Below are 12,879 nucleotides of genomic sequence, written 5' to 3'. Positions count from 1 at the left end.
CTTGCCTTTATTTATTCAAATTTCGGTACTTATGTGTTATCGCAAACACCCTAGTAGAAGTCGCCAAATTTTCAGAATGTGCCAAACTGTCGCCAGCCGTGCGCATAACAATTCTTCGGGCCACCAAGCTCATAATAATCCTTTAGTCAAGCAACGTCGCCTTTTCGCTTGCGTTCTTTTTGCTATATTCCAAGTCTTTCATAAACAAATCGTGATATTTTATGCCTTAATTTTAAAATATGCGCTTGTGGAATTCACCAGTCATGGAAGAAACTGAAGTAAGATTTCTTCAGGAATACAGAAATGCTAAAAATCTCTAAAGGAAACAACGAGGATCTGCGTTTGGTAGAGAGCCGTTGCAGCTGAAGTTTGAGCGACGCCGAGTCTGTGCATTTTTCTGATGTTGTAAACGAAAACACATCGTTGTGCGTTTGGAAAATAGAACAGCTCAATATAATTACAGCAAGATTTGAGGACAAATGTAAATGATTTATTTCTAATGTATCACGAAATGCTTAATTAATAATTAAAATGCGTATTTTAAATTGCTAAAGTATGTTTCCTTTTCGTATGTTGGTAATGTTTGCCAGCTTACAATGAATATCGATCATTTGAGATCTATTTTTTTAAAGTCACAAAAACCCCCAATTTGCCCCCGATAATTAACGTTTACCTTTTCATTTGTAAAAAATCTCCAAATTGCGCCAAGGTAGTTGCGTTAATACGTAAGTATCCAGATTTCTAATATGGAGATCTCAAGTTAACAAAGATTCTCTTTTGTATAGTTTGGTTAACAATGTATTTACTATTCAAATGTGTTATTTTAATTTCGCTATAAAATTAAATTTTTCAGCAGATATCTTTACTTTCAGAAGGAAAGTTTTGAAAGAGATGTTCCTATCCCTTTCATGTGACCTAAATCATGCCCTTACAAAATGAGCCCTTAATTTTGGTAGAAGCATTTTGCAACATAACTCTCACAGAGCTATTGAAGTAGTAATAACAAGAATATCCGGAGCAAGAAACCATTACATAGTAGAGTGCGCAATTAAATTCAGAAGGGTATTTTGTATTATATTTAACCTTTTTCTCCACGTATCTGTGACTATTTGCATCCAACCTTCAATCCGTTCCACAGGACTGAAAGCCCATTTAGCTGCCACTGCAGAAACAAGAATTTTGTCAATTGTGGAACTTCCTTTTCTTTGTTCTACATTGAGTGTCGTTTTGTTTGTGTAATTCTTTACATAGGATGAATTTTCGTCGTTCAGCTTATCCAACGTTTCGATGACCTCTTTCTTCTTTTTTATTTTATTTTATTTTTTTATTTTTCGAAAAGGAGTTAACGAGAAAGCAAAGAGATGACTGCGATTTTTTTTAACTTTCCCCAACCTCAGCTGTTTTTAATGTTTGGATATGAGTAGAGAAAGAACAGAAAAGCGGTCAGTATGTTTGAGGCCTTCAGGAAAGAAATGTCCCTGTACACTTGAAAAAGATGGTGTTATAATTCTGGGCTTCCTCCTGAATTCAAATCCTCCTAACTTCCTCTTTTCAGCACAATTTATATAAATATTTACTCACTTACATATGCTATGATTTTTCTAATACTATTAGGAGACGCGTTCAATTCATTTTTTATTTTTTCTGAAACAATAATGTATTTTGCACTTGCTAAACTTATGAAGTCAGAGAGCATTAAAGATAATTTATGGCATGCTCACAGCAGATAGAAGGACCGTGATCACAAACAAGTATATCTAATTAAGATTAATTTATTTGCAATTAATAGTGGATGGATGTGGTCCATGTGAAATATTTTACTATAATTTTGCTAATTTTTAGCACCAGAAAGTCTACATTAATCTCCAAACTCACATTTTTGTGCTTATCTGTTGTGTCGGAATCACCTTTCACACTGCTGCCATCAAATGTTATCGCGATGTATTATTTAAAAAAATAAATAAATAATAGATAATCTGTAGGTAAGTATATAAGTTCCTCGTATTGTGGAAAAGCTATGACACCTAGAGCCACCCACCAGTATTTTGAATATATGTAGTCCTCCACCCGAATATAGGCACTTTGAAGCTCGAATTAGTTTTTGTTGTATTTCATAACAGACTCAACGATCTGAAAGTAAGAAGTATCAACACTGTTCGAAATAAAACATTTTTATTGCCAACGCGCGAGATTCTTGCCTTCGGCAAAATCTGAGATATCTATCTCTCAAGTTTAATCCATAAGTTAGACTATTTGAAAGCCATGTGTCGTTTCGCTCACTTATTATCTCCACGCTCCAGAGCATTGCCATTCATTAAAACGTAATATATTTAACTTTTAAATTTAATCTTTCTGTTACTGAGTCACAAACGAAGCAATTAAAAAGAAAAAAAAATGCAGTTCTTAAAAATATGTGTTCTACTTTTTAATCTGACTGAATTCAATAAAAGGGCATTTAAATTATGAGATGTCAAATTAGAAATATTAAATATTCTTATGAAATGACACGAACTGGACTCATCATATATATATCTATATATATAGATATATCAGATTCAAGAGCAAGATCTCGAAATATTTATATTATATCTATATATATAATATAAATATTTCGAGATCTTGCTCTTGAATCTGATGCGACGTAAGTGCGAAGTAAGCGACGCTTAATAATAATGCTAAAAAGACACACAAAAAAAAAAAGTGTTAGCAGGAATTTGTCCAAGAGCACAGTGGTAACCTAGATGCTCAGCAAAAGCAGAAAAACATTTCAAATGCTCTGGTGGTGACAGTAAAGTCTAAATACTTTCATATTTCCTTTCTTTTTATAGCTTTATTTATTTATTTGCTTTTTTTTTTTTTTTCATGTACACTAAAAAGATCGGATATTATAGAGAGGTTAGATCGTCTGTATAGCGAAGAACAGAGGCGAAAGCTATGTTGTTTATTTTCTTACATCAAGTGTGCTTCCAAGTTACACCTCAGAAGGCTGTTTTTCTAGCTGATGTATTTGCTAAGTACAGCATACAGCCAAGTATTTTGCCAATCAGGGTACAACGATCCGTGGTCAGACAGCAAAATATTTCCTTAAAACTGGTTGAAAAGTTTAATAATCACTTTCAACTTTTCTTTTGTAAAGAAGTTAACAATGAAAGAACCTAGTTGTTTATAAGCTGATTATGTTGTAAGGATCTTAAGTTTTACTAACGTTTATTTTATTTTAAATCTTTACTATCACTTCTTATTTTCTACTTCCGGCCAGAATTAAAAGCGTTAACTTATTTATGCAAAATTTGTCTGGCGAACGCCAAGTACTTAAGTTGTGGCTTTTTGCCAAGCGAGAGAGAGGAAGGAGTTAGTCGAAGCAGGTCGCTTACCTTAGAAGTTTTACTCAGTTGCTAGTTGCCTTCCAGGCCAGAGGTTTAATCCTCGTGATAATTTTAAACGTATTGTAGTGTTAACAGTTCTCTGTACTGCATACGGCTTCCTGTTAATATACGGCCAATCTTCCACGTTTATTATTCCAAATTTAAGTTAGAGTTTAGTTATATTTTTATATTCTTACGTTCAGACCACAAGTAGTTGGTCTCTGTATTCCGAAGTACGGAAATTATTGTAAAGAGTGAAAAATAAAGGGTTTTGTATACCCTTCCTGTGTATCTTGTCTACTTCCCACAGTTATTGAACATAGCTTTAGTAAGCTCCCTGTTCCGAGTCAGGTCCTTGCATGTTCCCAAAGAAAGTAAGGCGGAACATAGAACCTGATAATGTGAGTCCCTTCTAAGTTCTAATCTTTTTTGTGTGTGTTTGTTTGTGTGTTTTTGACATTAAAAACGTCTTTATCAATCTATTTCCAAAGTTTTAGAGCTTTATGAAACGTTATGCTGCCAAGTATTTATCATCTATCGTTTCCTCAAGCATCGCCACTATAATAGTATTGCATCACTTTGCACGGGTAACTGAGAACCAGTAATTAAGACACAATAATTAAGACACAATAACACGCCGAATAAATACTAATTCAGAAGTCAAACAACAAAAATCAGCGTTATATTTACAAAATTTTTTTCACAGGACTAGTTTCGATGGTTTTACCGAACCACCATCTTCAGCTGCAAAACCGCAAATGAAAAATAATATTGTAATATAACGCTGATTTTTGTTGTTTGACTTCTGAATGAGAACCAGTAGTCAAGAATTACCAATAATAATAATACACAATAAACACTTGATTGCTAAGCACCAGCTACTGGTGACTATGGATTTCTTGACAACAGAGGCCTTTGGTTTCATTTAAATTATTGCATTGACTTTCACCAGTGATCTTATAAGTTGACTACAAGTAACCGTTAGTCTTTGGTCCACAATGAATACATAAGTCTCTAACGACTAATCTGTAAGCCACCGGTGACTGACATCCTTGTTGAGCACAGATGTTCTTCGGTCCTTTTATCTTAAAAACGCATTCATAGTTATGTCAGCGTCCAACATTTGAAACCCACAAGTCGAATTCCAGTGACAATCAACTTAGTAGGTCGTCTGTGACCAACAACGAACATTGGTGTCTTTCATTTTAAACTTAACTGAACATCAGTGAGAAGGTCGTTGGATAATGATGGTTAGCTTGCAAGTCACTTGTGGCCATTAGTCGTTTTGGGTAACGTCCCACTTCAATATAATTTTAATTCGAAATTTTCTCCACATTTGTTTCATTGCTTAGGATAACCAATGGTTTGACCTAAAGCGTCACCAAAGATCTCAATTTCAAAAGCTAGGATTGTGCTCTAATTTAATTTTAATCTTGAAATGTACATAAATTTATTATTCCGTCCCACACTGATGACCATATATGTCACCAAGTGATTCTCCCACTGCGGGTCATATTTGCCCCACAGCGTTCGTGGCCGCCGATGAGATTCCATTAGTTTAATTTAAGCCTATATTTAAACTGCCTGTACCACCCCACGTTAAGAGATTTATAAATTCACTCGAAATGACTCACAACTCGTATTTCACTGGAGAACAACATACTGTCAGGCATCAGTATGTCTGGATTTAATTTTAGGTCTAAAATCTATCTACTTTACTCTGCCACCTAGTACCAGTGGCATGTGGGTTGATCTTTGTGAATATCAAAGTGAACCTGACCAATAGCTTTGGCAGGCATCATAATGTTTCGGTTTCATTTTAACTTAAAGCGGCGTCTAAGTCTATCACCACACTTCGGTGATCTACATACTAACCACAAGTGACTGTCAACTATTAAGTAACCAATGATCCTTTGACAATCATCATCAGTTTAATTTTTGTTTCAGTAATCTATCTAAGTAAATACCATTTATAACAGGTCCTAATCATAGGTAAATTTTACTGACATCTACAACGTTGTTTTAGATAATAGTAGAAGTTTCAAATGCCATGGAGTTGTATTTGGTAAAAACTGCGATCCCCTTTAAATTTGAACAAAGGCTATTATATAAACTATTATAATACCATATTAATTACAATATATTCATGATATATCTTTATGTAAGAAACTGCCGATTAAAATGATTATAGGCTTAAAAATGCAAGCCGTTTCATCCGTCTGAGAGTATATTTAAAAGTAATTCGTACTTTACTGTTGCGTGCGTGCGGGTTCGTAGCAGATTGAATGCTCGCAGATGATAGCTTGGTAAAATTTATTTTTACCAAAAGAAACACTTTAGTTCTGGAAATTTCCATAAAAAATACTCGTACAGCTCTTCTTAGTATCACAGAGCACAGTCAGTAGTTACACTAAGGCTCTTGGATAAGAGGTAATTTGTGGTACTATACTACTAGCAGGACGAGGGGGCTTGAGAAATTAACTTAGGGAACTAAGAACGTTAAACACAGCGCAATGCAAAGCGTATCTAAAGGGCTAACCTCGCATCTAGCCCTTAGTACTCTAAAGTCTACTCCGAATTGAAAACCTCGGAACTGGTGTTTCCTCTGGTCTTCTTGACTCCCAAGAAATCTCTAGTATCTTCCATTTCCCGAAATTACTGGAAAACATATCGTTTACAGTTACATCTAAGGGCCGTATATGGTTACGGTTACATTTAGGGATCAATTACAATAACTTAATTACAGCTATACAGGGACCGGACCAAAATAGTAAGTTGCCAAGTTTGGCGACTTTTGGCGATCTTCCGCCGAGTTCGACAACAAAAATTAGTTGCCAAAACCATCGCCAGTTTGGCGATATCTCAACAGTTTAGCGAGATAGCCATTTACCTCAATCTTAAATACACTTGCACCTGAAAGCTTAGTTTTCCAGCAGATGTTTCGTTTATCAAGCTTTTTGTGTTACATTATACAAAAGGCACTACAATTTCACGTATAATTTCACCAAAATTATTTACATATATACACATTTCGTAACAATGTGGATTATTTCATATACATATGTGATAATTTTGTAGCGATGATGACTTGAGGTTTTAAGATAGCAATATTTTAGGATGCGTAGGAGAGAAGACACCAGTAACTTTTTAGTGATGGCCGAGATGGTTATAGATGTTTCTGGCATGCAGATAGGATGCGAAACAAACGGAGAAACCAAAAGTAGTTAGAAACCAAAAGTAGTTAGAGATTCATCACAGAGTTTTACTGATGAATAATTTCGTAGGACATATGTTCTTGGTTTACACATCACCAAGAGTGCAATAAGCACTTCACAATTTTACGTACAATTTATCACATTTCGAGACAATATATTAAGCAGAGAAATGTGCAGCAAGAGGAAGACAGGAAAAGTACTGCGCACTTTAAGAAAGCATATTTATAGAGTTGAAATCCTTTGTTTATATTGCTCTGGATATAAGACTCTTCTATGTTTTGAACGGTGAGTGGACAAGAACCAAACGCATTGCAGATGGTATAATGCGGATTAGTTTTCAGATATGACGCGGTTTAGATTCCATGAAGCGGACGTAGCCAAATGACGATGAGTTATTAAAAGGGCTATTGCTAAAATAAAGTTAGTAATTTGGAGTTATCTATTTCGTATCTTACATAGTCATATAAATACGCTGTGCATACATAATAAATACCATACCAGAAACATATAAAACGAGATTAGAAATTCAGAATTTACGAATGATAAATTACCATTTCTTCTTGTGCGTATATAGAAGAAAATATTATTTGCTTTATCCAAAGCGTAAAACAGAATAACATAGTTTCATTTCAGAAATAGGTTTTATGTTTACTTAAAAAAATTGGATTGAAGATAAGGTGACGTTTTAATGTTTTCATAGTGACTAAAACTGACAACAGATACCTCCAGAAGTTATAACAGGAGAAAACATTTTATTTAAACATTAAGAAATTTGAGAAGATAAAATGCGACTGGAGCGTCGTTTTTCTGTTTGTGAAGATGCGCTTTAAAAATTCATAGTTCTCTGAAGAAAAATTTATATAAGCCACCAGTTTAGACGTTGAGAAATCGAATTTTTCTTTCCCCCCCCCCAAATTTTTGAGGAAAAAATAGGAAAAGTAATTTAAGACGTGTAAAATTCTGAAAAAAAATAGCAATTAAACTATTGTTAAAAATTTTATTAGTTGAAATGTATTTTGCAGCAAATCGTTCATAAATATTTTCTAAAACAGTTACTTTTAATAAGCAAATGTTCAACCATTTCACGTTTTCTATTGTTTGAACTGCAATTGATAACTTTTCTCATTGGAAACCCTAGCCGTTATTTTCTCGTCAATTTAATGAGAGGAGAAAAATAAACTAGACAAAAATTTCAAATTTGAATCTTGGGCGACCAAACTACCTCGAGAACTTGATTTTTCAAGGACCATCGGTGCCCAGAAATGCAAACAAGCAATCAAAATTGCACTTCAAAACCTGCTTTCATCAGGGCTGTGGTCAAATGGAGGCATCCAAAAATGAAAGTGGGTTTAAGTAGCACGGAAATTTAAATGAATGTATATTAACGCATGCTTATAGAATGCTTAGTATAATAAGTAACATAAGGATAAGAATTCATCATTCATAATAAGTAGCAATCTATAACATAGTTTGCTGGTTTTGATTATTTCTGCTAATAGAAGAAAACTTTGAAGGATTAAAAGTATATATATACGTACAATTAAAAATTTATGTGGACACTAAATGATTTCCTTGTACGGGTCCATATATATATATATTCTGCCCTTCATTTTAACTTATTTCCTCGAATTATTCTAGTTTAGTTAGTCTCCCTCACGGTAAGTTGAAAATGACGTCAAAAATTGCAAATTTTAAAATTAAATATCCAGGTCAATTTTAGTCAAATTTCTTACATTGTTTTTACTTTTTGATAACGAGCATAAAACTTTCCCAAATATAAGTAGAGGAATCGAGAGAAAGCATTAAAAGTTTCATTTCGCTATATATATATGTACACATCAATCAGGGAAGTACTCAATTAGATGTTATAGCAGCCCCAGATACGAAATTTCAACTTTCTACTGCAAACCGTTTTTGAGTTATGCGAGATACATACATACATACGTCTGTACGCACAAGACGAACAAAAAAATTCCCGTTTGAATTCCTTTTACATACATATAGGAAAGAAGTGTTCCTTATTCTACCCCTACTTACAGATTTCACGTAAAAAATCGCCCAAATGGATTCGGAAACCATCGAAGTGGATACTTCCGTTGAAATACGGTCCCAAAATTTTTCACGATTACAATACTTGTACTTTACTTCGCTTTACTTAACTTTGTACAAATAAGTTAAAAAACAAAAAGTATTATCATGATTTTTTTCCTTATCTGGGATCTCATTTTTTATCTTTTTTATAAACTTTAAAGTAGATCGTTATCACTCGAAGTGTTTTTAACGAACTTGAAGAAAAGGAATTATTAAAAAAAAGAATTTGAAGGCTTTCAGATTTTATAATACGTCCAAAGGGGCGTTTTGTACATTTACACATTTCGAGAGTATTTGGCAAACGCCCCTTTGGGCTCAAAATATTTAAAAACAGCACATCTTTAGAATTTCCGAGAGACAGTCTCGCGCTTTAGAGATAAGAACATTTTATTCCGTACAATGTGTAGCCAGTGCTCCTTTTAAAATCGTTGAGTTTCTTAACAATTCGTTAAAATTTACAAAATATGAAATAGACAATAAAACAAATTTGAAATTCAAGATTCGGGTTTCCAGGTGCCCATTTGCGGATGAAGGACTGCGTTATTCAAAATGTGGTGGCTCTAGGTACCGTTGTTCTTGCACAATGAGGAATAGAGATACATTTATGCAGGTTCTTCATTATTTAATTCCTTTCTTTAATTATAATACAGGGCGATAATATTTGGTGGCAACAGTTTGAAAAGTGATGCGGCCGTTTATAGTGATTCAAAGCAAAATGCCGTTTCGAGACTAATAGTTCTTCTGGGCTAACAGGAAATATTTAAGTATTTCATCCTTATTATTAGAAACCGTTCATTTGCATCGAAGAACATGCGAAGCCTACCAAACCGTTTACTGATAAGCAACAAATAGCGTGTTTAATGCATGGGTATCCGTGCATTCATTGCAGGGCCCATACAAAATTTTTTTATATAAAGGCAGTCATTCGATTCTATCATTCTCAATAGATACTGAATAACAAAAATCTTTTTTATTGAGTTCATCGATGCAGTAATTATTAGCATGCAATGAGATATGTTCAAAGAAGCTCAAATAGCTTTCTGTTTTATTTACCTGGGCCGGATTAAAAAGCTATTATCAGAAAGATATAAAAGATCGAATGTTTCATGCAAATATACAAGTTGCTTTTTACTTAATTAATGTTACGATGCTTCAGCTATTTCATTAAAAACACAAGATGTTCCGTGAGCATTAAAATTGGGTGTCAGATGAAATTTTTTCTCTTTAGATTAAGTCATCAGCCACTGGTAAATTCGCTTCATAACATTACTTTGCCCTAAATTGTATGGATGTAAGTGACAATTTTCGTAAAGAAAGATAAAATAGCAGTTCTTAGGAAGTCAATAATAAATTATGGTTAAATGGCAAGGTAATTATCATTAGTTATTTATAATGTCAGCCTTTACTGTCACTTCTCTTTTCCGTTTCCTCACCAGAATGCAAATTTATTTGAGAGTATTCAAGCGCTGAAGGTTTGAATTGTAAAGTGGTTATCGAATCTAGCGACGGTCGCTGCTAGACGGGATTTTTCTGAGAAACGAGATACTGGTAGCACTGGCTTAAAAATTCCTAGGAAAAAAAAAAGCACCGTTGAAAGCGAAGTCCCGCCTAGCTACGGAAACGACGCAGCGGCTACGCGGGATTCTTCGATACCTAGCTGGAAATGCTTCAGATGAGGCTGGAAATTATTGAGTTCCAAATTACTCTAGTTAGAATTCTAAAAAAAGAAAAAACTAGATGTTAAGGCGTCAGCCGTTTTCTGTTGATATTTTATATATTTGTAAATGTGTTTAGTGCATTTGTGTTTGGTGTGCGTTTTGGCCCATCAAACTGCCTTTCTAAACCAAGAAGTCCCGTAGATTTGACTTCTACCGCCCACATAGCCACTACTGCCCACGTAGCTTGCTACTAAAAAGGGAAGTGCACAGTTAGATATCACAGCAGTTCCACATAATGAAATTTCAACATTCTACGACTACTCGTTCTTCAGTTATGCGTGGTACATCAGTAGATCTACTACTGGCTGTAAAAAGGTTATCACTTCTATCAACAGCCCCTGCTAGACGAGACTTTTCTGAGAAACGAGGTTCTGGTATCACTGGTTTAAACTGGAGGATTCCTAAAATAAAGAGCCCCGCTGGAAGCGAAGTCCCGCCTAGCTAGGGAAACAATGTCGCGGCTACGCGGGATTTTTTCAAACCTCACCAAAAATGTTTCGGCTGGAGCTCTGCGCTGGCTAGAGTCAACCAATCAGACTAAAATTTTGCTTCTGAAGGACAACGTGATCCCAATCTGAGCAATAATCGATTACTGTTTGGCGATCATGTCTTTGTAGTAAGTGAAAACGGTAACCTAGCTACGTGGGTTCCCTGGAAATGTGCGGGTTCTGAGAATTGTCCCTTTCGGCGTCCAGTCCCTCGTGGCGGAAACATAATGTGATTGTAATATATAGTTTGATTATATTTAGAGTTATTAGAAAAGCTTTCTTAGAGTTGGCAACAAGAATTTAGAATTCTAAAAAAAGAAAAAACTAGATGTTAAGGCGTCAGCCGTTTTCTGTTGATATTTTATATATTTGTAAATGTGTTTAGTGCATTTGTGTTTGGTGTGCGTTTTGGCCCATCAAACTGCCTTTCTAAACCAAGAAGCCCCGTAGATTTGACTTCTACCGCCCACATAGCCACTACTGCCCACGTAGCTTGCAACTAAAAAGGGAAGTGCACAGTTAGATATCACAGCAGTTCCACATAATGAAATTTCAACATTCTACGACTACTCGTTCTTCAGTTATGCGTGGTACATATATAGGTATACAGACGTCACGGAAAAAATCTTTTCTGAATCTATTTTAAATCCATTTTACAAAAACAAGTAATATAAAAAAAGAAAATTTTCAAGTCAATTCCTACTTGGGTCAACAAAGAAAAATTTTACTCTAGTTACTTTTTATTACCATTATTAACATTTTTTCGTTTCTAATTTATGAAGCTGATTGTGGTCTATAATTTCTCATTCTATCCATCTCTTCTAAATTTTCATTATTGTAAATAACCTTTCCAGTGAGCTTCCAACAGTCCAGTTTTCCAATTAATATTCCATCTAATAATTTCACACGACTCAATGCGACATGTGCTTGACCTTCTGCGAAGAGTTTTGGTCCTAGATATATTACTGCATAATCTACAGCGCTACCTTGCATCTTATGTACTGCTGTTGCCCATGCTAGTACTAATAGTAGCATTCTTCGTTCAGCAGTACCGTAGCTACGTGGCGGGAAATGGCACTGAAATTGGCTCGGTTCTGTAAACACCATTATTGCCAAATCCATATATTATTACCACGTTAACATAAAAATATGGAGAGAATTTTCGCTCATAATGGAACATTACATCCGCTTCATCCAACTCTATAAAAATACAATTCTTTAATTCCATACACTTTAAAAACCTTTAGAACTCTGTCTTACTGCTGCCAGTTATTTTTGTTAAATATTACAATCCCATTTATCAGTCATGTACTATTATTTATAAGTTGTTATAAAATTAATTTTTACAGCACGTGAGAATTCTTAATAATAAACGGTCATTATTTGTAAGTCTTATAATATATTTAATAAAACAGGGTATCTTTAGTTCCGATAAACAGGAATAAATAAGTAGGAATTGACTTTAATCTGTTAAAAAACTGTATTAACATCAAGTGTCATCCACTACAAGTTTAGAAAAATGTATTTGAACTTGAGTGGATGAATGAAAAGTATTTTATTAACGATTGAAAATTTGAGCAAAATATAGGGAAAGTGTGAGCTAATAGTAGGAATTTAAAAAAAAAAAAAAAAAAAAAAAAAGAGTCCTTTATTCTATCCATAGGTGCAGATGGAACGCTAAAACATCCTTCAAATGGATTCGAGAGTTGTCATAATGATTATTATCGTTGAAATATGCTACTTGAAATTTTTCGCGATTACCGATACTTCCTTTACTTCACACAAGGAAGTACCGAAAAAAAGCAGAAAATAATTTGCCGATATTTTTTAAAGAAGCCCTCTGTCAAGACCACCATTAAACACTCCTTCAGCAACGATGACGCCGGAATCATAAGCAGGATCTTCATAATTTTTACGCCCATGGTGTTCAAGAAGTGCTTTTGAGTGCTAATATGATTGATTGCCTTCTTTCCATTATGTAAGTACAGATAGAGCATAATTT

At 34.4% G+C, this 12,879-nt stretch overlaps 1 protein-coding gene across 1 annotated transcript in view; it reads right to left on the bottom strand.

Annotated features, from left to right (window-relative positions):
• LOC118185314 (uncharacterized) overlaps positions 1 to 12,879 on the bottom strand; it is a 107,774-nt gene that overhangs the window by 48,199 nt on the left and 46,696 nt on the right. The gene's annotated exons all lie outside the window — the stretch shown is intronic.

This window comes from Stegodyphus dumicola, chromosome 12 (assembly GCF_044657685.1).
Source record: "Stegodyphus dumicola isolate Sdum_Otavi_A_Nest chromosome 12, ASM4465768v1".
NCBI lineage: Eukaryota > Metazoa > Arthropoda > Arachnida > Araneae > Eresidae > Stegodyphus > Stegodyphus dumicola.
The sequence above is the reverse complement of the archived record's forward strand: the minus strand, read 5'-3'. Positions and strand labels throughout refer to the sequence as shown.